Source organism: Lygodium microphyllum, chromosome 4, assembly GCF_053477565.2.
Source record: "Lygodium microphyllum isolate KBCC chromosome 4, Lygodium_microphyllum_v1.1.10, whole genome shotgun sequence".
Taxonomy (NCBI): Eukaryota; Viridiplantae; Streptophyta; class Polypodiopsida; order Schizaeales; family Lygodiaceae; genus Lygodium; species Lygodium microphyllum.
Window position 1 is genome coordinate 129,601,135 of NC_141138.1, and position 27,503 is coordinate 129,628,637.

General features: G+C 39.6%; 1 pseudogene; it reads left to right on the forward strand.

Moving 5' to 3' along the window:
• Nucleotides 1–22,882: 22,882 nt before the first annotated feature.
• On the forward strand, nt 22,883–24,165 carry LOC148037624 (uncharacterized; annotated as a pseudogene).
• Nucleotides 24,166–27,503: the final 3,338 nt, after the last annotated feature.

The window sequence follows — 27,503 nt, forward strand, 5'->3', positions numbered from 1 at the left end:
ATATATTCAAGAATGTTGCCTCTACTATGGGATCAGTTAATCGGGGCTCGTGATTCTGTCAATGTAAGGGAGCATTTATGTAGCATTGAACGTATGAGACGAGCTTGGCCACACATCGGACCCAAAGGAAAGATCGAGTTACCGCATGAACCTTGGATGTTGTCGAAGATCGAAGAAAAGATAATGAAGTAGCAGATATGTAGCTTTCGAACTCCCATAGGATATATGAGATGCCTCAAGGGAGCCTTCATAAAGAAAAAGAAAAGAGGTGTTGAGCAACTATCCGGTTTAAAGTCTCATGATTGGCACAAAATGATTCAGGTAAGGATTTTCATAGCCATAAATATATTAATTAGTGGAGTAACTAAGTAGACTAATTAACAACGTGTGAATATTTACATACAGTTCATCCTTCCTACTAGCACATTCCATTGTGTTTCAAAATATGTGCATGATATCATTTACAAGATGGGTGAGCTCGCAAGGTATGTATACTTTATACTTATTTTTTAGTTTACATATTACGTACATCACATAGTAAACCCGCTTGAATTTATGGATAAAACTAATCATCGTTCTCAATTGCATGTTGGTAGATTTGTGAGTTTGAAGGAAATCGATCCAAATACGTTGCAAGCGGCTCGAGTATTGTCCATTGAGGTGGTTTGTTTGGTGGAGGAAACTTTTCCTCGCTCCATTTTGACTACTCAAGTACACTTACTCATACATCTGATTGACCAGATCGCAATTTGTGGGGTAGTTCATGCAAGGTGGATGTTTTTTCTAGAGCGCTTTATGAAAATCCTAAAAGATTTTATAAGGCAAAATGCACGGCCTGAGGGAAGCATGGCTGAGGGTTGGTTAGTGCAATCATCCCTTGTACAAATCTCTGAATATCTTACTAAAGTGGATCCCTCTTTACCATGACTATGGAAAGATGATAAAGATTTGAGGATGACCTCTGTAATATCTCAAGGAAAAGGAAGGAGCAAAGTGCTAATGAAAGAGAAACTTCGTAAGTTAAATGTATTTTGTGTGCTTAACAGCGAAGTAATGAGCGAATGGGTGACATTATATAAAGAAGCAAGGGTAAGAAGAGTAAGAGAAAGGCAAGAATTTCATGCTAGACATAGACATAATGTCCCATATCCAGGACATTTAAGTGCGCTTCCACGTCATATTGATATAGATTGGCTACATGAAGAAATGGAGAAGATGGAAAAAAAGGAGGCGATGGATATATCGCAAGAGGAGTGGGAATACGCACGAGGTTGCTTATCAAAGGTGTGACATAATTATAATTAAATTATCTTTAGTTATATATGATATAATAATTTCACATGTTTCATCTTTAACTAAATCATTAATATGATCTCAACAATGTACTACTAGTGCACATTGTTCAATGCTATTTGGTGTGAAGGCAAACATTTTCGAACTCAATGTATAGATGATAAGAGAAATGCCCAGGATTGTGGTATCCTTGCAAACTTCCAGAATACCAATTGCACCATGGAAGGTTATTGTGGCTTGATCCAAGATATTTTGAAGGTTGACTTTAGGCGATTTTTTATATATGTACTAGATGTGAAGTGGTTTGAAGAAATAGTAACAACGGGTGAGCATTGCACAATTAAACGTCATCCAAGTGGTTTTGTAGTGATTGACTCTACAAAATTTCACCAAGGCAAGAATGACACATTCACACTACCTCAACAATGCAAGTAGGTATATTAGAAGCTATTTATTTTTATATATATTACTTCTTGATACATTCTCAAAATACAATAAATATCTAAGCTGCTTACATTTTATTTTTTAAATGCAGGTTGTGTATCACCCAATGGTAAACAATAACCGATGGTGGCACGTCATCCCCATATCTAATCATTCAAAACCAATATATGGCAATGCTACCAACATAGAGATAGTTGATGACAATCCAATAATCAATGATGATGCACATGATGATGCCATGATTGATGATATACATGATGCAGTGCAAGATGATCCCCACGAGGCTGTTCAAGGAAGCGCAAAAGATGGTAACAATATGGATGTAAATGATGAAGAAGAAATTGAGCATAGCAATACATCTGACAGTGGGATAGATCACTTATTTGTTTCATTGCCTATTGGTAACATAGACCTAGAGGTAGATAGTCTAGCAAGGGCCGATCTCATTGAAGATGAGATTGATCATTCATTGTAGCATATATAATTAGCTTTGAATGATTGGATGTATATTTGTAATACTCAAAAAGAAATAAAGTTTGTAATGTATTCAAAAAAATACTAGTTGTTAATATGTTTGGTCATATTTAGGGACTTTATGAGAAATAAAAAATATGTGCATTTATTTTTGCATCTATAGGTGCGTTTAAAAATGCGGATATATAGACGCGTTCTATATACTAGCGTGAATAGACGCACTGATAAAAGCGCTATAAACACGCCCACTATTTCACGTGTACAGTGTGCGTCTATAGGGCCTTTCTTTTGTAGTGCGAATTGTAAAGCTCTATTCATTATAATATAATTTTATAATAAATTGCAATTTACCATTACATTCCTCAACAAACATATTGTAGTACATTACCATTGTCGATTGTACCTTGTACAAATCTAAATAGTAATTGTTGAGTTTGATGAACCTCATCTCATATGCATTTTTGGTCCTAACCTTTAGTGTTTCGACATATTGAACATGTATGGGATCTCCTATCAGCTCCAAAACCTTTGTATTAAGTTGCACGATTCTATTTCTCTTCAATACACGATCAAACCCAATCTTCACATATTTAAATATCTTTGAGTAAGTCATTATGCTAATATCGGCCCTCACAAATGGATTGTGCATCCACAACTGAGAACTCATTTGACACATCTTCTAATGTGCAATAAATCACCTTTTCCTTCACAGCCTTAAACTTAGGATTTCTCAAAGTGTTTTCCAATGTACTTTCCTTCAGCAATCTACTAATACATGATCCAACCTCAACCCTCACCTAGATTCTCATTCTTAGCTAATACGTAGCATCCACTAACCACTATTCACAATTAACTTATTGATTGACTTCTTCTTTTGTTTGCGCTCCTGTGTTATCTTGCTCTTGATCTTTGATCTCAGGTCGTCCAATTGTGCATGTGTCTCCTCATATGAGATACAAATGTCATGGATAGTATCTTGCATTGAAATAATTTGATTTTTTTGTTGAATTATAGTCTCATTTAGTTGCATCACTTGTCCTACAAGCTGTTGTATATGAACTTGATGTGCAAGTTGTAAATACTTTGAACGCCTGATCATTGAGCCACGTGGTGTAACTGAGCAACCCATTTTCACCCTTGCACACATACTTCAGCAAATTTGTGATTCCTGAGAAAGTTGGGGGTCTAATGTTTAAGGGGTCAATTGGGTAGATTCTCCCATCAACCCACGAGGTGACATGTTTCAATCCCATTTCCATGTAACTCTACAAAACGTGAGGATTGACGTTGGTAAGCTAGATTCTTTTGAATAATGGGGTGGATTCAATCGCTACCTCAATATGCAGCTCCTCCTTTCTTGTATTCATTTTACTATTAATAGAAATGAGGAGCCTACTTTGTTGTCATAGGAGGTAGAGTGGATGCACAGAGAGGCACACAAAGGTGCCAAGGGAAAGGAGGGTGTAAGTAATTCGCTATGTTAATGAAGGTTGCATAAACACAGAGAAAAGGTCACAATAGAGCCACGAGAGAGTATAGATATAGGGGGGAAAAGCTTAGAGGGTAGGGATGTCCAAGACTTTTCATATTTTAGACATTTTAATTTTACCTCCAAAAATATTTCATTTGAGATGCTCTCTCCTGCTACCAAACACACAAAAATCATCAATAAAGACTCTCATAAAAGTTGTTAAATAATCTCAAATGCCTTATGAGCAGCTCCCTGAAACTCAGGTGGTCCATTTTTCAACCCAAAATTCATAACTGTGCTAACATAAGCTCCCCATTCTGTGATGAAAGTTGTCTTATCCATGTCCTCCCGATGCATCCTGATTTGATTATATCAGGAAAACCCATCTAGAAAACTATATATCTCATGATCTGCCACATCGTCTAAGAGAGAATCGGTAAAAGGAAGCGGAAAAGGATCAGTAATAGTAGCTGCATTTAACTTCCTATAATCAACACAAACTTTGAACCTGTTGGTTTGTTTTTTGACCAAAAGATAGAATATAAAAAATCCCTAAAATATCTTAAAAGAAACTTCGAAATTTTCATTTTCCTTGTTTTCCATTACAAAATCAATTACCTCATATCTACTAATCATTTTGCATTCAAAACAAAGCACCACACTCTCGTAACTTCTTGAATGAGGAGAGAGAAGGAATCTGAGTATATCTTTGTAGATACTATAAAAACGGCAAAACAAGATTGCAAAAGTGGAGAGAGAAGATGATTATTTTACTATCCTTCCCTCCTCTTTTCCTTGTTTTAAGGAGGAGAGAGAGGGGGCTAAAAGGCCCATTTGTAAGTTCATTTTTTTCCTAATGTTTCAAATATTGCAAATTTGCAAGTGACAATATTTTAGTGGCCAAAAATTTTGAAAATTTATAAGTGTTGATATTACAATTTGTGGTGTTGGGATTTTTAGGGAGACTCTACAATTTATAAAATATGTGGAGCCATACACTTTTCACTGGTAACAATATCCTCATCTTGACTTTGAATTTTCCTATCAGCTAGTTTAAAATAGAAGCTACCAGGTGGATTCTGCATTAACATTGTAATTTCCTAGCGCATTATACTTAAGGGCCAATCATTCTACATTTGCAACACTTGGGGCTTGTGGCCCTCACAAATGATAGTAACATTCACAGCTGTACTTTCACGCATGTCTTGATCAAGGCACAAACATTCACCCTTGAGCATCCTCCCTCTACGATACTTGAACACTAGGCATAAAGTTTGTCATGTGACAAAGTATCTATAATTGGAAAGAAAAGTTAGCTGGTCCATCCCAAAGTAAGATAATAGTCAATGAAGAGAGAAAAATTTTACTTGAAAACCATGTCCCTTGTTGTGACTCGACACTCCACTATGTCAGGACTGTGAGTCATTTTTCTATCCAATTTTTACCTAGAATCCTTATTATATAATCCTCCAATGCAATTTTTATGACGTACATGCTTTTGGTACATCTCAAACCCTTATATTCCTTGAATATATGTGCAAAAATTGCAATTGGTATGAACCAGCTTAGATGTACATTCTTTGAGATAGTGCTTGACTTCATAGAGTTTAATATATTTGTTGAAATTTTTATGCTACACATGTGCAAAATGTTGCTACTACATAATGGCCATTTTATGCTATTGAGATTTGATATGTGCATAGACTCAAGGGTTCCATATTCTTGACCCCCCTTGGGAAATATGTACTTGGAGTCACCGAGAAAAACAAGGTCCTCTCTGTAAGCTACTTAGTTGTATGCCCTCAAAGGGCAATCTACCAATTTCAAGGTGTTAACACTTAAAAGGAACCTTGTGAAACTCTCGACATTTTTCCATCACAGCAACCCAAAGGGTGTTGCAATGTTTTGTTAAAAAGGCACAATGGACGCAATATATATTTATTTTTGCATGAATACATATTGTACCAACACCTCTATTACTGTAAGGTGAGAATCAACATTCCTTTGTCTGAGAGATTTTTTGACCCTTCTAGTGCTTTGATACATCTGTAATTGCAAATGCTTTCACCTTGAAAGCTTTCTTCATACTTGGATGACACATATATACCCAAGACGAGCAATGATACGTATCAGTGATCCAATTTTCTTATTCATCTTTTTTTTAAACGTACTTCTATTGAGAGAATGCTTGTTTTTCTCTCAGGCATTATAACCTAGGCATTAGATGTAAAGAAGTATGTATTAGCCCCTAAACACTAAGCATTTTAAGTCTGTCTAGTAATCACCAATATGCCATACAAATCAACATGGCATTAAGAGATGTTTACACTTTTGTAAATAGACATAAACATCAATATCGAAACACAAGTGGATATGTACATCGACACAAAGTATAGATTCAATTTCAAGGTAGGACTTTAATCATACCATTTACATAAAATATAATGGAAAGAATAGCACAATAATACTTAGAGAAATTTTCCAAAATAAATTTCATTATAATGAATAGGAGTCTGATTTTACTCAATACATTGTATGAAACGTGGGTATTATAAAGTAGTTGTTACAAGGATAGCAGCCACATGGCATGCAAATCTTAATAGACACATTGGATTGACACAAGAAATATTCTATGACTCAAAACATTGTGTGTTATATGGATGATATGATACAAGAGTTTCACGAATCATTGCCAATTGGCATGGAGATCGGAATGGACAAACAAAACAAATAAAGTAGAGGATTTTTAAACCATCAACTTCTAGCATATCCATATCATCCAGCACAAAGGAATCACTCAACACAACAAAATAGTCGATCGAGAAAAATGTGCTTCACCTAAACCTTGTATAATACTTGCATGTAAAAAAAACTCGCATGAATCCCTTTTAACAAAAAATATCTAGATAACTACATGAATAGAAGCAATACAAAATAGAGCCAATTTACTTATAAGCTGATCTACTAAAGATAAGATTGAATCATTGCTGATAACAAAACCCATTGCAGATGATGGACAAAAGAAAACATCAATCCCATCAAACATAAAAGTTTCAAATCAAATGAATAAATTTTGGTACCGTAAAGTATGAAAATTTTACTCGTAAATCAAGCTACAGAATCTTTGCTCTACCTTGTGTTAAGTGCTGCAATAATAATTGATCCTTAAGTTAGAACTAGCATCAAACCCTATTGTAAAGATAGTAGAGAAGGGAAAACCCAAAGAGGAGGAAAGAGAGTGTGTGTGAGTACGCAAGAGATCAGAGAAAGAAATGAGCACCTATCCAATCTTGCCCAAATTGATCTCTACAAAAGACAATAGCAAGAGTTAGTATTTACGTTAAGGTATACTAAAAAAACAATAGAAAAGAGGAAACATAAAGAGAGAAAGAGAGAAAGAGAGAGAGATATATATGAGCACTTATGCAATGCGACCCAAAATGATCTCTGCAATAAAATAACAAAGGTTAGAACTAACATCATGCTGCATTGAAAATATAGTAGTACAAAAAACGAAAGAGAGAGAGAGAGAGAGTGTGTGTGTGTGAGTGAGTGAGTGAGTGAGAGAGAGAGAGCGAGAGAGATTAACACCTTCGCCTCTTGCTCCAAATAAACTCTGCAAGAAAACAACAATTAGAACCAACATCAAATTCTATTGAAAATACAACATAAAAAAGAAACAACACATAGAGAGGGAGGGAGAGAGAGAGAGAGAGAGATGGGCACATGTGCCTCCTAGCCAAAATAACCCCTGCAAATAAAATGAATGACATCAAACCCTATTGAAAAATTAGCAAACAAGAGAAAATGCAAAGAGAGATAGGCACATGTGTTTTGCTCAAAATCTAGAGCTTCATGGAGAAGAAAGTTCAAAGGTAAGCAGAATGCTCAAAATCCTCATTACTCTGACCAAGGAGCTTCAATGGAGAAGAAAACTCACTAGTATAGAGAAGAGAGGGAAAGTGGTATGGTACTCAACTTTTGGGTTAAACTAAATTTGTGAGAGGAAAAAAAACCAAAAAGAAAAGGGGGAGAAATATGAGGTGAGAGAAACTCATATTTTGTGTACTATTCATTTTGTGGTATGGTACTCAACTTTTGGGTTAAACTAATTGTGAGAGGAAAAAAAATCAAAAAGAAAAGGGGGAGAAATATGAGGTGAGAGAAACTCATATTTTGTGTACTATTCATTTTTTCGTTTTTTAAAATCCCCCACTATCCCTTTTTTTAATTAAAAACCCAAGATTTGGAGAGAGAATATTCACCCTCTATGGATGTCAACATCTAGCCTTTCTATTGGACAATCCAAAAGGCCCACATCTTAAACTATCTTATTTTTAAGGACCTATTTGTGAGTTCATTTTTTTCCTAATGTAATGATGTCTTTTTACATGAGTGAAGATGGCTTTTGTCTCTACACAATTAATACCCCATGATGGTCAAATTCATGTATAATATAATAGCATGTGGTTGCTAATGCAAAAATTTGACCTATCCATGGCCATAGTCATCACTCTAATTCTTGTACCTATGGTGCTTGCATCTGTTGTAGAGGTGATGATGTTATCTTTGCATTGTGGCAAATGACCCTTGCCTCAACAAAGCCCCCTTTCCTCACTACCATAAGGACAATAGCCAATGCATTCTCGTTGTTGAAGGGAAATCACATCGTGCCACAAATCCATAGAGGATTAAATCTCAAAGCAAGATGGAGAAAGTTTCCAATTGACAATAGACTAGAATTACCAAGGTTCGTAAACACCATGAACCACTACATATTCCATTTTATGTGAAAGATACCATCAATGCAAACATAATTCTAGACAAAAGGATAAGGATCAAAATGTGTAGCCAAGGATTCCTTGAGCTTTGGCCAGATAGAATCCTAGACACTCAGGAAAAGAGATTGAGGAGTAGAATCCTCAAATAGTATCTCATCCAGTGGAAGGACTATCCAGAAGAGGATGCCACATGGATTGACGAGAGTATTCTCAACCAACAATACCCCCAATTCCTTTCGAGATGAGGACATCTCGATTCCATAAGGGGGGAAGGATGTAATATTCTGCCATGCGAATCTTCCCTTCCCTCTTTTTAATGATTAAATTTGTAACGTGTCCACTAGTATTATCCAGGACACGTCTTAGCAGTCCATCGGAAAGGATGTCTAGAAAGCTCGGCCCGGCACTCCCATGGAATGTGACGGAATTTGCGATCTAGGTCTTCCCGTGTCTGCCACGTAGCGGAAGTATCCTGGCCGTTCCCACTTAGGATGGACCGGAATTAGGGTTTTCATGATTGGTCATTAACTAACAGCAACTAGCGCCAGACCCGAGCGAACTACTTTACGCAAAAGCGCCAGGTCCGAAGCGGGTTCACGCTGCACTTGGTTCAAGAAGAATGGGAAACGAGAGGGATGCAAAGCTCAACCTCTCTGCCATAAAGCATAGTCCCATTCCGTTCCCCGAATACAGCGTAAATCGGTTAAGACATAACTCTAGGTCATTGCTTTCGTTATTTGTTTTCTTTGATGATCATCCCACTGTTCCTTGAGAAAAGTTCCCGGCTAACCGGGACCACCCAACCGCAGGACGGACCTATGGTCCATCCTCCGCACTTTCCTCGGTTTTTTTTAGTTATGTAATTATCTAACACATTAGTTTGACATGTAACAACCAGCTTCTTTAATTAATCCGTTAAACACCAGTTCCTTCACGTAATCTTATCACATGACATAGAAAAAAAACAATATCAAACAAGTTCTTTATTAACATATCATCATTTTTATCTTTGAAATACAAGGAGTTCCGCCCGTAGGCTTGTCCATAATCCGCCCGAAGGCTATCCAGTAATCCCCAGGGATCACTATTACAAGCTTTCGCCCGTAAACTAGTATGCGGGCCTCGAGATCCAATACCGAGTCACGTTAGCCTCTTGTGCAGGACCCGGAAGGCGAGGGATTTACGGCCAGAGCCCCCCTGGCACCCAAGCGTCCTCCTACTCCAAGTAGAACTCAACGGAGAGACCTCTCGCGGCGGGTTCGGTCCACGTTCCCGGCACGGTCAACAACCCCCTTGGTTAGGGTCTGGCAGGCAGTCGGGTGTAACTGAAGCTGCCTCTCCCTTCAGGCCTTCAACCTGAAGCATTAGATATATTTTCATCCTTTAGTTCCTTGAGCAAACAATGCAAACAGTGCTTTTTAAATTGTTACAAGCACAATCAATTCCAGTGGTCATTTATTTGGCCAATTGCGAAGGAGTGAATCTTTCTCTCCGAATGCATCCAGCACTTGATCCGGGATCAATTACGACTTTACAAGATCCCCAAGGGTTTTTTTTTTTTTGTTAACCCTTATATCCTTGGGTTAGGGCCATACCCTATTAACCCAACTTAACCAATACCCTAAGTTCTATTAGCAGTAAATATGTTATTCCAAATTAGTGATTGGTCTTTTGCTTCCAAGCAATTATCTAATCCACTTATCTTGATCACCTTTCCCAAGAAAGGTGCTATATCAGGATGACCACTCATCCTCTTGCAAGATAAACTTGCGTAAGAATCCGGCAATTTCATTTCGAGGAATTTGGCCATTCCCTTGTGGTCAATCCACAAGGTCATGCAACTCTGCAACTTGTTGGACAAGTGTCTCATCTAATCCATGGGAATATTTTACCCATCGAATGCCGTCTTCTAATTACGAAATCATGATTAATAGGAAATAGGGCTAGGGTGTCCTCATATCCAATCCATTTCTGATTGCACTATGCCAACCTTGTCGGTCCTAGGGTTCCAATTCAAACCGAGTTTCATCCTTTTAGCGAGCGACCCTTAGGGTAACAACCCTAGATCGTTTCTCGCAAGTATGTCCTATTTTCGCTACATTTTGTGAATGTAGGCAGGTCTTTAGGGTATGAGAGTTTCAACTTGGCAATAAGAACAACTAGGTTACGTCCTCAACGTTCTAAATCCTAGTTAGCACTTGGGATATGTTGCTTTGATTTAACCATTTCTAAGCGTGTCCCTCGCGGTTTAGGTGTTTAGGGTAAACCAATTTACTTGTCTACTCTTGAAGATATTTACGATACCATTCTCATAATCACATGATTCATTGCCTACATATGACTAGATTTACCAACCCTAACTTTCCTGGTTAAGATCAGAGCGTAGGTCAAGTTACGGCATAAATTTTTTTCTTGACCCCTCTAGAACATGCATTTCATGATTTATGCTGCTAGGCTTTTGGGGTTTATATTAAAATGGACCATGCAGCCTTTTCCTAATTTTATTTCTGAATGAATTATTCGTAGGCTAAATGAGCATTACACCAACTTTTGTAACTACTTACGTAATTGATTGAGATTTATGCCAAAAAACCTAGAGCTAACTTATTCCAATTTACAATCCATGCCACACGCAAATTTCTAGAATCATTTCTAGGCTCTTCTATTTTCTACTGGATTAATGACTTTCCATAATGAATCATTCAATGAAGATTTGTCTAAAAATGCAACATGGGATTAATCTTTCCATGCCTAAACGAATGATTTTGACTTTATAAAGATGATCTTTAGTTTATCTAAATTCGTTACTTTGTAATGCATTAAAAAACCACTTCCTAGGAATGCATAGAGATCTTATGCTCTTTTTTTTTCATTCGTTTATTTGAAAAATACAAATGACTGATTCTTTGATCGTAAGCTATTTAGCCAAAGTATTTCAATCGAAAAAAATTGCAACCTAATTTCATAAATTAACCATGCATAATTGCAATATTACGACGTAAATCAAAATTAGGAAGAAAAACCTGAACTTGTGGTGAAATGTCCACATGGATGTTAGGAGATGATCCTCCTGCGGTTGCCCCTTGTGCCTTCTTAGGAGCCATCGTGACTTTGACCTTCTCGCATTGGTCGCGGACTTATGATCTTGGCCCGTCTCCTTCGAATGCGAAACTCCCTATGTGACCGCTTGCACGATTTCTCGGAATCGGCGTTAGAAGGCTGTATAGGCTTCCTCCATGAAATGGTTTTAAAAGGCTTATGTGGGAAGGGTTTTTTTTTTTTATAGAAGAAAAGAACCCGGCCTATGATGGAATTTAAAAGGGAAGGCAAGGAAAAAAAATGTGCTTAAAACCTTGGGGGTAATAAAACCCGCTTGATAAGGCCTATGAAAAGCCCAAGGAAGGTAGTTTTAGATGGGCTTTGTGAAATGCTAAAAGGGGGGAACAAGGATTTAATTACTGGGATAAGTCAAACTTTAAGGGGACTTGGGTAGGAATTGCAAGAAGAAGGGGCTAAGGTGGAAATTTCAAAGAGAAAGGGGACTTGGGTGGAAACCTCACACAAAGAGGGTTAGGTGGAAAATTCAAGGGAATGGATGTAAAAATCCCGGGGTTGGGTTATAAAAACCCTCTTTTAAATGACTTTAAGGAGAGATTTTTGTGGGGGAAACCCACAGGAAGGGGTTTAAATCCTGGAGAGGGGGGTTTTAAAACCCAACTTGGAAGGGCTTTAAGGAAGCCCACAAGAAGGGGGGCTTCCTAAAGGCTTTGGAAGCTTCCCAAGAAGCTTCTAAAGATTTTGGTTCTCGTCGTGGAGATCCCACGTGGAGAAAGAGGAGGTGACTGATTACAACGGCTTGTAGGCGCATTGGCATGCGGAGCTGGCGGCGTATCCCAGTACTGACGGCCTGATCGATGGCGTCCACCACTCTTCCTTCTCTTCAAGCCTTCTCCCTCCCACTCGACTGGCAGTCTTATGCCCTCCTCGGTCTTCTTTAGCCTCACCGTGCACACAGAGAGGCGATGCTACTTCCTAATTCTTGTGTGGCAGCACTGCAGCATTGTGGCTCCTCCTCTTCACTCCCCCCCACAAGGCTTTTATAGGTGAGGGGAGGGGACCTTCTCGGCGCCACACAGCCATAGTGCATGGCATATCCCCCTTGCACGAGCTCCAACGAGGAGCTTAATCATCCACGCCACTCTCCCTCTCCTCCAGCATGACTGTCGGCTCGGGAGAGGGGATAATTTTGAAACAAAAATTACCATAATTCCAACAATTATCCTTTTGGCCTCCTATCAAGAGGAGGTTCTTATGAAGAACACGGGTTAGGAATCAGAAATATTACATTCTCTCCCCCTTGGAGGAATCGAGATGTCCTCATCTCGAGATAAACTGGGGATATTGATGGTTGAGAGTGCTTTCATCTACCCAAGTGGCATCCTCTTCGAGATAATCTCTCCACTGGCGAGGCATTCTCTCAAGGTTCTGGATCTCAGTTGTCTCTCCCTAACATCTAAGATCCTGTCATGCCGTAGTTCAAGGAATCCTTGACTAGGCATTACAACTTGTTGGTCATCAAGTACATGGTTAGGATTAGGTATATACTTCTTCAATAGACTCATATGGAATACATTATGAACCCTTAGGTTCTCAGGGAGTTGCAGTCTATACGCATTAGGTCCTAAGCACTTGAGGATCTTGTATGGTCCACAATACCTTGGACTTAGCTTCTTGCAATCTCCTAAGGATAGAGAACTCTTCTTTGGGCATACGTGAATGAAGACCATGTCTCCTTCCTCAAATATTCTATCTTGACACTTCAAATCCGCGTATGCCTTCTGTCTATCCTTTCCAGCTTCGATGTCCTGTCTTATTGACTTTACTTGGTCATCCATCTCCTCCAATATTTGCCTTGAAGCTTCAACCCTCAAGGTTGGATCTGAGAAGTTTAGGGGACTTCAACAGACATGACCATACAATGCTTGGAAAGGGGTCGTCTGAATGCTTTGTTGGTAAGAAGCATTGTATGCAAATTCTACCAAAGGTAAGTATTGAATCCACCTCTTCGGCTCTCAATAGTAGTATGCCCTAGGAATATCTTCGATGACTTGATTTACATGCTCTGTTTGGTCATCCGTTTGGGGATGATAGGCGGTGCTAAAACAGAGTTGAGTCCCAATAGCTTCAATGACAACTCTCTAGAAGTGTGATGTGAAGAGAGAATCACGGTCACTAATGATTCTTCTGGGTAACCCATGTAGCTTGAATATCTCCTTGATAAACAATCTTGCAATGTCTAAGGCTTTACGGTTTGTCTTTACTGGAATAAGGTGTGCAACCTTAGTAAGCATGTCAACCACAACCATGATGGAGTTGTATCCTCCCTGAACTTGGGGTAGGCCAACAACAAAGTCCATACTGATGAATTTCCATTTCATTTGGGGAATGTCAAGTGGTTGCAACTTCCCTGGCATTTTGACATGTTTGTCTTTGATACATTGACAAGACAAACACTCAGTAACATATTTGAGAATGTCACCATTAAGCCTCTCCCAATGGTAGCTCTTTCTAACTGCATTGAGAGTATTGGCATAGCCAGGATGTCCTGAGAAAGGGGAATCATGAGCTTCCCACAATATCTTCTGCTTAAGTGATTGGCTTGCTGGTATACATACTCTCTTCCTATAGTAGACAAGTCCACTATTGATAGAGAATTCATGATACTTAGCCTGTAGCTTTTGGTCGTGATCCTTGATAGAGATTTCTCTTAGCATCTTTTGATAGGCTGTATCATGGCATGCTTCCTCTCTAGCTAGCTCAAGTATTGGTTTGTTTGGCATGGATACCTTTGTGGCTAGAGATCTAGCTGTTGATGGATTTTGCAAGATTAATGAGTTAAGGAATGCCTTGCGACTAAGTACATCAACAACTACATTCTCCTTTCCCAGTCGGTACTTGATTTCAAAGTCATACTCCTCCAGCACTTCAATCCACCGACGTTGCTTCATGTTGAGCTCGTTCTGGGTAAAGATCCACTTGAGACTCTTATGATCAGTCACTAGAGTAAACTTGTTACCCAACAGGTAGTGTCTCCAAAGTTTTAGAGCATGGATGACAACTAACAAAATCATGGGTAGCATAATTCTTCTCATGGCTCTTCAGTTTCTTGAAGATTATGCTATAGGATGACTTTCCTACATGAGCACACATCCTAAGGCAAGCATGCTAGTATCAGTTACTACCTCAAACTCCTTATTGTGGTCTAGAAGTTTTAGGATCGGTGCTGATACCAAACTTTGCTTCAACCTATCAAAGCTAGTTTATTCGGCAGTTGACCATGCAATGGACGTTTGCTTCTTCAGTAAGTCTGTCAAAGGTGCTACAATCAAAGCATAGTTTTTGATGAAGACCCTATACCATCTTGTCAATCCAAGAAAGCTATGTATTTCTTTGACAGTTGTTGGTATTTGGCCATCCTAGAACATTTCTGACTTAGGCCGGCTCCACTGAGATTCCTTCTGCTGATATGATGAATCCCAGATAACCAATCTGATGTTTGAGGAATGCACATTTCGTCATCTTAGCATACAGCTTGTGTGACCTCCTTGTCTCAAGGAAAATCCGAAGTTGGGGTTCATGATCTCCTTCCTATTTGGAATAGACTAGAGTGTCATCAAAGAAGATGAGCACGAAGTTATCAAGATATGGTCTAAAGATATCCTGCATTAACCTATTGAAGGTGGCAGGCGCATTCGTAAGCCCTAATGACATAACTAGAACTCAAAGTGTCCCTATCTAGTGTTGAAGGTCGTCTTTGGGATATCTTCTTCCTTGATTCTTATCTGATAGTAACCAGACCTAAGATAATCTTGGAGAAGATCTTGGCACCCTGAAGATGATCAAGAAGCTCATCTATTCTAGGAATATGATATTTGTTCTTGACTGTTGATTGATTCAACCCTCTGTAATCAATACATAGTCGAAGTGTTCCATCTTTCTTTTTCTAGAACAGTACTGGTGCTTCCCATGGTGAACTGCCAGGACGGATGTAGCCTTGATCTAGCAGTTTCTTGAGTTGTTCCTTCAGCTCAGTTGCTTCCGGTATAGACATTCTATAGGGTCTCTTCGCAATTGGTGCAGCTCCTATTACTAGCTTAATCTCATGATCTACTTCTCTTTGAAGCGGGAGTTCTATTAACTCTTCAGGAACTACATCCGTGTATACCTTTAGCCATGAAGGTTCTTCACTAGACTCCTACTTCTAACCTAACTTATTGAGCTTGATTAAGTAGACAGGTAGTCCCTTTCTAATTCCCTTTTTAATCCGAGATGCTTTTAGCGAAATGAATTTTTGGCTTTCCAGCCTCACCTCGAGTTTGTAACCAATTTCCCTTCAGAGTTTGGAAAAGAACTTGGCCCTTTTCACAATGAATATGGGCATCATTAAATTTAAGCCAATCTATTCCGAGTAGACACTCATGGATACCTAGGTTCATGATCCCAAATCTGATCGAAGTCAACTTTTCCTCCTAGTAAGAATTCCACATTACATCACATATCTACTTCAGCTTTTAGCCAAGTGATCAAGTTGTTATCAATATTCACAGTCAAGACAATCATTGATTTTTTTAAAAAAAGTTTTATTCCATTCATATCGGCATAGCCTTTTGAGGTACAATTATTTCTTGGGGCGATGGAACAAGTTGATAAATTAATTCGAGGAGAATAAGATATTGTTGCATTCAGCTACAGGAACTGAGTAGTAGTACGGATTGGGGTCATCGATTTTCAGGAATTGATAGTTCATTGGAAGATTAGGGTATCTTTTCCTTTGATATCCATTCTTCTCATGACGCCCCAACACCTTGATTCGGTCGGTAGGGATTCTTTGAATCACTTTCCCGTACACATACTTATTCTGGTTAACCCTTTGACCCCCGACCTGTAGGGTCGCGTTTGCGTGAGCCTCAACAAAGATGAACAGCTTCACGATCTTCAAATCTTCCATCCACTTGATTCTCTTCAAGTTAATTTGAAGGTACGTAGGTCGATGGGCAGCTATGTAATAGATCCCTGAAACACCCATCCATCTCCGTTCCATGTACACAGGCGATGGATTGTAAATGCGGTCTAGGATGTTCATCATCTCAACCCTTTGTCGATAATCCGTGGAATGCATCGCGGTCATAAACATGACTCGGAACACTAAGAACCTGTTCCATGCTTCATAATTCTGCAAGACAGCATTGAAAGTAAGGAAATGTTTGGGACAGTAACATTTGCTTTACTTCTTCTTATTAAAATTTCTTAAGTCCTTTGTTGGTTCGCTCTGATACCAACTGTAACGTGTCCACTAGTATCATCCAGGACACGTCTTAGCAGTCCATCGGAAAGGATGTCTAGAAAGCTCCGCCCGGCACTCCCATGGAATGTTACGGGATTTGCGACCTAGGTCTTCCCGCATCTGCCACGTAGCGGAAGTATCCTAGCCGTTCCCACTTAGGATCGACCGGAATTAGGGTTTTCATGATTGGTCATTAACTAACAGCAACTAGCGCCAGACCCGAGCGAACTACTTTACACAGGAACGCCAGGTCCAAAGCGGGTTCACGCTGCACTTGGTTCAAGGAGAATGGGAAACGAGAGGGATGCAAAGCTCAACCTCTCTGCCATAAGGCATAGTCCCATTCCGTTCCCCTAAAACAACGTAAATCGGTTAAGATATAACTATAGGTCATTGCTTTCGTTATTCATTTTCTTTGATGATCATCCCGATGTTCCTTGAGAAAAGTTCCCAGCTAACGGGCACCACCCAACCTATGATCCATCCTCCGCACTTTCCTCGGTTTGTTTTAGTTATGTAATTATCTAACACATTAGTTTGACATGTAACAACCAGCTTCTTTAATTAATCCATTAAACACCGGTTCCTTCACGTAATCTTATCACATGACATAGAAAAAAAACAATATCAAACAAGTTCGTTATTAACATATCATCATTTTTATCTTTGAAATACAAGGAGTTCCTCCCGTAGGCTTGTCCATAATCCGCCTGAAGGCTATCCAGTAATCCCCAGGGATCACTATTCCAAGCTTCCGCCCGTAAACTAGTATGCGGGCCTCGAGATCCAATCCCGAGTCACGTTAGCCTCTTGTGCAGGACCCGGAAGGCGAGGGATTTACGGCCAGAGCCCCCCCTGGCACCCAAGCGTCCTCCTGCTCCAAGTAGAACTCAACGGAGAGACCTCTCGCGGCGGGTTCGGTCCACGTTCCCAGCGCGGTCAACAACCCCCTTGGTTAGGGTCAGGCAGGCAGTCGGGGGTAACTGAAGCTGCCTCTCCCTTCAGGCCTTCAACCTGAAGCATTAGATATCTTTTCATCCTTTAGTTCCTTGAGCAAACAATGCAAATAGTGCTTTCTAAACTGTTACAAGCACAATCAATTCCAGTGGTCGTTTATTTGGCCAATTGCTAAGGAGTGAATCTTTCTCTCCGAATGCATCCAGCACTTGATCTGGGATCAATTGCAACTTGGCAAGATCCCCAAGGGTTTTTTTTTTGTTAACCCTTATATCCTTGGGTTAGGGCCATACCCTATTAACCCAACTTAACCAATACATTAAGTTCTATTAGCAGTAAATATGTTATTCCAAATTAGTGATTGGTCTTTTGCTTCCAAGCAATTATCTCATCCACTTATCTTGGTCACCTTTCCCAAGAAAGATGCTATATCAGGATGACCACTCATCCTCTTGCAAGATAAACTTGCGCAAGAATCCGGCAATTTCATTTCGAGGAATTTCGCCATTCCCTTGTGGTCAATCCACAAGGTCATGCAACTCTGTAACTTGTTGCACAAGTGTCGGATCTAATCCATGGGACTATTTTACCCATCGAATGTCGTCTTCTAATTACGAAATCATGATTAATAGGAAATAGGGTTAGGGTGTCCTCATATCCAATCCATTTCTGATTGCACTAGGCCAACCTTGTCGATCCTAGGGTTCCAATTCAAACCGAGTTTCATCCTTTTAGCGAGCGACCCTTAGGGTAACAACCCTAGATCGTTTCTCGCAAGTATGTCCTATTTTCGCTACATTTCGTGAATGTGGGCAGGTCTTTAGGGTATGAGAGTTTCAACTTGGCAATAAGAACAACTAGGTTATGTCCTCAACGTTCTAAATTCTAGTTAGCACTTGGGATATATTGCTTTGATTTAACCATTTCTAAGTGTGTCCCTCGCGGTTTAGGTGTTTAGGGTAAACCAATTTACTTGTCTACTCTTGAAGATATTTACGATACCATTCTCATAATCACATGATTCATTGCCTACATATGACTAGATTTACCAACCCTAACTTTCCTGGTTAAGATCAAAGCGTAGGTCACGTTACGGCATAATTTTTTTATTGACCCCTCTACAACATGCATTTCATGATTTATGCTGCTAGGCTTTTGGGGTTTATATTAAAATGGACCATGGAGCCTTTTCCTAATTTTATTTCTGAATGAATTATTCGTAGGCTAAATGAGCATTACACCAACTTTTGTAACTACTTACATAATTGATTGAGATTTATGCCAAAAAACCTAGAGCTAACTTATTCCAATTTACAATCCATGCCACACGCAAATTTCTAGAATCATTTCTAGGCTCTTCTATTTTCTAATGGATTAATGACTTTCCATAATGAATCATTCAATGAAGATTTGTCTAAAAATGCAACATAGGATTAATCTTTCCATGCCTAAACGAATGATTTTGACTTTATAAAGATGATCTTTAGTTTATCTAAATTTGTTACTTTGTAATTCATTAAAAAACCACTTGCTAGGAATGCATAGAGATCTTATGCTCTCTTTTTTTCATTCGTTTATTTGAAAAATACAAATGACTGATTCTTTGATCGTAAGCTATTTAGCCAAAGTATTTCAATCGAAAAAAGTGCAACCTAATTTCATAAATTAACCATGCATAATTGCAATATTACGACGTAAATCAAAATTAGGAAGAAAAACCTGGACTTGTGGTGAAATGTCCACATCGATGTTAGGAGATGATCCTCCTGCGGTTGCACCTTGTGCCTTCTTAGGAGCCATCGTGACTTTGACCTTCTCGCATTGGTCGTGGACTTATGATCTTGGCCGTCTCCTTCGAATGCGAAACTCCCTTTGTGACCGCTTGCACGGTTTCTCGGAATCGGCTTTAGAAGGCTGTATAGGCTTCCTCCATGAGATGGTTTTAAAAGGATTATGTGGGAAGGGTTTTTTTTTTTTATAGAAGAAAAGAACCCGGCCTATGATGGAATTTAAAAGGGAAGGCAAGGAAAAAAAAAGGTGCTTAAAACCTTGGGGGTAATAAAACCCGCTTGATAAGGCCTATGAAAAGCCCAAGGAAGGTGGTTAAAGCCCCTCTCCATAGGCATCCTAGCACCCTAAAGATAGATGCCATGCAACTCCAACTACATATATAGTATTAGCTTAATTCCAAGGCCAAGTACTCCAAAATACTACAAGAAACAAGATCATGAGCTACTTGTGTGCTATAGTAGGAGCAAACTACAAACATTTTTTAAAATCCTTAAAAAAGAAAGACCTAAATATAGTACTCCATGCAATCATTTATTAGTGCATGAGAACCTTTTTAATCCTCTACATATAGGGCTCACAGAACATTGAAATTAAGAGATGATCATAAATGCGATGATATGAAGAGAGCCATGGTCAAACATAGAGTAGTAGAAAATATGAGGAAGTCAGCCAAGGCTTGGATTCTAAGTGAATGGCAACTATTATATATGCTCAAGAGCAGAGAGAAGATCAAAGAAAGATTGAGGGTGGGATCTTTAGTCTAGAACAATAGTGGGAGGCATAAAGAATCGAAATGGAGCAATTTTATTCACATTTTGGGTCAAGAGGTGTCAATACATGGGAGGCACATTTTGTAATTATTATTATTTTTATTAACCTCTCATGTGTGACTATTTAGCATCGGATATATCTAATATTGTTGTGTTTTAATTTTACAATTGAGTATATTTGGCAAAGTATTGGGCGAATATCCACTAGCCACGATATGGAATGTAAGCATCATCATAATAGGCTTGATATATGCAAACACTTGTAGAAGGAGGGTGTCGTCACAGAGCAACACTCGCATGAAATCATGGTATAATGAATTTGTTAAGTAATTTCTTTTGATGAATGCATTGGACACCCTTAGTTATTTGAAGTACTAATCTTCCATTCCTAGAGAGAGAGTGTGTGTATGAGTGAGCGAGTGGGAGCATAGAAGGCAATGATGCAGAGCACATATAAATGTAGCTTCTCAAGTGATAGAAAAATAGAGACAATACATCCTTATAAGCACCATCAGCTCATCTTGGGACTCAGTCGGTAAGGTTGCAGCTTTTCTCATTGTGTTGTGTGCGTACTCATTTAGTAATACCTCTTTATATAGTCATTGATAAGGTTGGGAAGTGCCTTGTTCTATTGTATATCTCCTCATCCAAGCAAAAAGCATATCTACCATAATCATTGCTAGCTAGGTACTAGCACATGAAAACATTATTCATAATAGGCTAAAATTGACTAACTTATTTAAAAGCTCTATTAAAACTTTAACTCTTGACCAAAGGCCTTTGCCACTAGGGATGCACATCAACAATGTGCTCCTCAAGTGTGCTTAACTCAAAAACCTCACATTCCATCATCATAGGCATCCAATTGTTGTTTAGGTCTAAGCCACTATTGCTTTTCTTTGTCCTTTTTGAGCTTCACAACATTGACAAAACTCATGTCTTATGAATGCTAGTGCCTTGGTTTTGTGTGTAAGGGTTCATGAGAATATTCACCATTAGATAAAGTGGGTGGATGCATTAGTACTTCAATGTAGTAACTATTGAGCAGTTGGATGTATAGTTCAAGAAAATTTTCAAATGTATGATTAGCTTAAATATCCTTGCAACCTTGTTCTTAATGAGATTCAATCTCAAGAGTAATCCTTTTTGCACTATGCATGTAAAGTGATGTAGCATTTAATGACTGACCCGACTAATACCTAACATAAGCACATACCAAAGGTTTAATCGTATGCAAAATTATTTAAAAGAATTATTAGGGAGTAAAGCAATGAGTAGAACATACAACCATAAGGAAAGAAGCATGACCATATCATATAGTAGGAATAAGAAAATGACTAGCAGTATGATTATCCTAGTAATCAAGCATTTCATTATTATAAGCTACACCTAAAAAAGCATAGAGTAATAGCCGCTTGTTTGTGACTAGAAGACTTAGGTTTTTCTTTTACATTTGACAATTTTATATTTTCATGAATTGATCCTCAATCAAACCTTTTACTGAGTTGATAGGGTTAGGAGGCATATAACACACCTTGCCCTATTTGGGGTCATTTTATTTAACTTATATACAATTTAAACATAGCAAAGAAAGAAAAGTAGAGAGAGGAAAGATAAAGTTAGGAGAGGTGAGCGATATGGGAGGGAAAAAGTAGAGTAGAGAGACTATAGGAGAGAAAGTAGCAGGGGAGAGAGTCTTGAGTGGAGTGTAGAGAGAAACAAATACAAAGAGGAGAGATAGGAGTGGGAAAGTAGAAAGAGGGGGAAGAGAGACAACTCTCTCCCTAAATTTTTTGATTTGCGGGGGGGGGTTTAAGGTATTCCCCTTCTAAAATTTACCAATTTTATTAAAGGAGAGAAGAGTAATATTAAAGATAAGTTCAAGATAATGCATGTGATTGATTTTTTCGAGTTAGTTTGCCATTCTTCCTTTTTGGATATTTTTGTCATAGTCTCAACATAATGCTATGTTCTCAAGGCCACCATGCCTATGTTCTAAAGAGGAGCAAGTATGAAGATGCAAAGCATGCAACATTACAAATGTGCTCTTTCTGTTGAGCAGCCTAAAACATGTATGACGATGGAATGCACACAATGTTACAATCGTGCTCTTTCTGTTGCAGCAGCCTAACCCATGCTAAACACGAACTTCATGTGTAGTCTCCATAGATGAGGCCCGCGAAGGTGGCATGAGAACATCATACTAGCTAGTGCTTGGTACCATTGCGTTTGGGTGGTGTTCCAAGTGAGGAAAAGGTTTACCGTCGGGTACCGTCTATTGTAAAATATAATATGATAGTGCCTAAGTTACTGCATTGTAAGCGGAGGCCATGACCTCGAAACGAGCATGTCAATAATTGGACTGGCGAAACAGTTGGCCGAATGTTCCTCGGGCCGTGGACTAGGGCTTCTTGTATGGATATAAATATACTGGCAGTGGCAGGATGAACGCTCGGCGCCTGGATTGCTTTCAAGCTTCACGTATAACCCCAGTTTTCTTGTCCAGCTGCCTAGCTCCTTCACCTCTTGTGTTGCGTCCTTGGAGGTAAGTCTGACCATGCAGGCTCGTCGTTCTCCTGCGGCCCCGCGTTCACGGCCTGCGTTTTTTATCTGGACTCTGACAATAGCGGCAGCAGCTTGCGTCCTCCAGACTCTTTTGCAGCTGGTCTCTGCGGAGGGCTTCAATTCGGAAGGTTAATTAAATTCGGTTTCAAGTCTAAGAATATTATACACAGAACACTAGTGCTTTCAACGTTAGTAGAGTAGACGAGTAAGAGTACTACAATAGATCTTTTTTGCTTGGGCTGATATTATCGATGTTGTGTTGGCTGACCGTATGGTTGCGGCGTTGGCGCAGTGGATGCTCTCATGGCGTTCAAGAATGGGCTGCTCGATCCTCAAGGAGCGATGGCCGATTGGGACGCCAACGCCGCCAATCCTTGCACCTTCGTCCGCGTGGACTGCGACGACAACAACAAAGTCGTTAGACTGTAAGTATAATCACTAATTAGTGCCGGCCCAGTTCCATCATCTGCAACAGCGCGCGCCCCGTTGAACATGGCGCGACTGTATTTCAGTTTTCTTCTTAGAAGTCTTATATTACAGGCCGACATGATTAATTGAATATATCATGCGATGAACGCAGGAGCCTTGGCGCCATGGGTATCTCTGGAACGATCTCTCCTCGTGTGGGGGACCTGTCGTCGTTGCAATACCTGTATGTATGGATGCTAATCTTGTACTGTGTGTGACATTTCTTTCCGCCCACCTTTTTTAATAGTTAAATGTGCTCCTTCCGACTTCTTGGAAAGGACTTTCTCTAAAGAACTTAGCTATATACAGAAGGAAGAATATTGTGACATATTTGTATTGTACAATATCGCATATTGCAGGGAGCTGTTCCGCAACTTCTTCTTTGGGCCAATACCATGCCAGCGGAGATTGGGAAGCTGAGCAAGCTCGTCGCATTGCACCTTTTCAACAACGCACTGACTGGTCAGATCCCCCCGCAGCTGCAGCAGCTGTCCAACCTCCAGTTCCTGTACATACTCTCTCTCTCTCTCTCTCTCTCTCTCTCTCTCTCTCTCAGATACTATCATTGAAGCTGCCCTTGGCCCATCAGTTGTAGAATTAGAGTTGATCAAATGTTCGGGACTGGCTCTAATGGTTACATCGTCCTTATATATAAACCATATTATGTGTATTTATTGCAGTGACCTCTCCAACAATCAGCTGTCTGGGCCCATCCCAAGCGGACGTGCGATGGCCAAGTTTCCCGCCAGTAGCTACGCTGGGAATCCCGACCTCTGCGGTCCCATCGACAAGCCTTGCGGCCCCTAGCTAGCTGCTCTACGTAGTACCTGAACCAACGCGCTAGTATACTCCGCCCCAGCTTTGTACTCATGTCCATCCTCAATAGCATGCACCCTGCACCCTGCATGTTTTAAATTATGCTTGGAAATATATAATTGCCCCTTATGACAACACTATTTTGACCTGGTCATCATTATACATGGGTTGACATGGGCGCACCTACCCTAAATTATGTTGTTCCACCTAAGTAGCTTCGTGAATCATCATCGGACTAGGACATCGTTTCTTTGTATCAACCATATTAATATCATTGCAACCTACTTGCTTCATTTCTACTTCTTCTTCTTCTTCTTCTAATTCTCTTCACTCAAAACAAGTTCGAATCAATTAGTGCAACTCATCATTCAAAACTACTCATGATTCCTCTCCTCCAGTTCCTTCGTGCCTACGTGATGAGTATTTACATGCCATGCCATCAACATGCACTTATGCTTGCAAACTTTTGGTCCAGCATTCATGGATCTATGCAGTTAGTCAATGCAACTCAGTTCTCTCGCACGACTATGTGCCTGTACCTTTATGTACTTGTGTTGTGTTTATATTGCTCTCGCTAAACTTCATGAATAGGGCAATCTTCTTAAGGATTTTGTAACGTGTCCCATAGTATCATCCAGGACACGTCTTAGCAGTCCATCGGAAAGGATGTCTAGAAAGCTCCGCCCGGCACTCCCATGGAATGTTACGGGTTTTGCGATCTAGTTCTTCCCGCGTCTGCCACGTAGCGGAAGTATCCTGGCCGTTCCCACTTAGGATCGACCGGAATTAGGGTTTTCCTAATGGGTCATTAGCTAACAGCAACTAGCGTCAGACCTGAGCGAACTACTTTACGCAGAAACGCCAGGTCCGAAGCGGATTCACACTTGGTTCAAGGAGAATGGGAAACGAGAGGGATGCAAAGCTCAACCTCTCTGCCATAAGGCCTAGTCCCATTCCGTTCCCCTAAAACAACGTAAATCGGGTAAGACGTAACTCTAGGTCATCGTTCTCGTTATTCTTTTTTATGATGATGATCATTCCACTGTTCTTCGAGATTTTTGAGAAAAGTTTCCGGCTAACCGGGACCACCCAACCGTAGGACGGACCCATGGCCCATCCTCCGCACTTTCCTCGTATTGTTTTAGTTATGTAATTATCTAACACATTAATTTGACATATAACAATCAGCTTCTTTAATTAATCTTGTTAAGCACTGGTTCCTTCATGTAATCTTATCACGTGACATAGAAAAACAACATCAAGCAAGTTCTTTTAACATTTCATCATTTTATCTTTGAAATACAAGGAGTTCCGCCCGTAGGCTTTTCCATAATCTGCCCAAAGGCTAACAAGTAATCTCCAGGGATTACTATTCCAAGCTTTCGCCCGTCAACTAGTATGCGGGCCTCGAGATCCAATCCCGAGTCACGTTAGCCTCTTGTGCAGGACCCGGAAGGCGAGGGATTTACGGCCAGAGCCCCCCTGGCACCCAAGCGTCCTTCTGCTCCAAGTAGAACTCAACGGAGAGACCTCTCGCAGCGGGTTCGGTCCACGTTCCCGGCACGGTCAAACAACCCCCTTGGTTAGGGTCAGGCAGGCAGTCGAGGGTAACTGAAGCTGCCTCTCCCTTCAGGCTTTTAACCTGAAGTATAGGTACTTATTTAATTTGTAATTCATAATTCAAACAAAGCCCTAAAATCTCTAGCAAGCACAAACATTTCTATTAACCAACCCAGTTGTATGGCAAACTGCTAAGGAAGCGTTCTTTCCTTTTTGAGTGTATCAGCAGTCGTTCTCAAGATGTCTTGTAACTTGGCAAGATCCCTTATATTTAGGTGTAGGGTATACCCAACTTGGTTAACCCTAAGGTACCTTAGATATGCTAGTTTCTGGTTTACAACTTTCCTTATTTAGAAGGATACCCAAAAATACGTCTTTTTGCAAGATAGCTTGCGTAAGGATCTGCCGTCCTTGATGAGGGTTTTTCCCTTTTCTCCTTGTGAATCAATCACAAAATGATTTCATACATGTTGCGCAAGTCCTGCGATGGAATAATCTGTTTAGATTCCTTAAGCTGACGTATGTCAGGCCTAGGGTTTCCTAGTTTCTTATCTTTATGAAATTATTGTCCTTACGGTAAGGAAAGTAGTCAAGTGTTTAGGGTATGAATGTTTCTATGTTTAGATTGGTTTGGTTAGCTTTTGGAAAGATTGGTTCGGTTAGCTTTTAGAAAGTAATCTTACTTGTCTTGTTACGGTTTTACTATCCTTGTGACAATTAACTTTCCCAATCAATATAGTTTAATTTGGCATATAGCATAATGCCAAGATTATACAAAGAGCGACGATACTTCTTGGGACAAAGGCCTAGCTGAGAAATTGGTGTATACACACTTTATTAGTCCCAAGTCCTCAAATAGCAGGGGGAAAGTGTTAATAGAGTGTCATCCAGCAATTCCCTATTACATTTTCTTTCCAAATGAGTTTGTATATCTAATTTTTATACTTGTTAATTCCTAACATTTAACTTCCGTTTTCTTTAAAGATGAACTCATGCCAAATAACAACAATTGCCTTGCTAAGATGTGCAACTAGCAAAGATAACTCCCTAATAATTTGAGCATCGAAAGAAACCTTTCATGAATTTAGCCATTTTACCATGATTCGTTGCGAAAGGAATAAGACTAATGGTGCAAGATATAATTTCTACACTTTAGGAATATATTACTATAGTAAATGGTTAATCTTGCCTATAATTTTATAATGCTTGATGCAATTTGAAGAAAGCTAATTTGTATACATTGTCATTCATAAGCTAAATCCTTCGTTAAAAATAACTCGAACAAATATATCTTTTCTTAACAATTTTTCTTTGCATGATTGACTTAAAACCGAATTAACACCAAGAAGAAAAACCTGGCTTTGAGGTGAGATATCCACATGGATACCGGGAGATGACCCTCCCGCAGCTACACCTTGGATTTTCTTTTGCGGCATCGTAGTTCGAATGCGAGATAGCCTTTTCCCTTTTCTTCTTGGAATTCCACCGTCTTCTCCTTCCTTATCTTTTACCTTTTTCCCACTCTTCCTCCTTCACTCCCTCTTTTTTACTCCCTCTACTTCCCTCCCTATCTTTTATCTTACGGCTATTTCTTCCTTACGGGATACCATACGAAGCCATGATGATGAATTTGATTTTTTAAGGACATGGGACTGTGTGGACACCGGCTTGTTTGATAAGATTAAGAACACAAAGCTCAACTACGAGAGCACTTGCACAAAAAGATTTTAAAGTGAGTGAAGGGGTTAATGCAAGAGAATGGAAGTCTG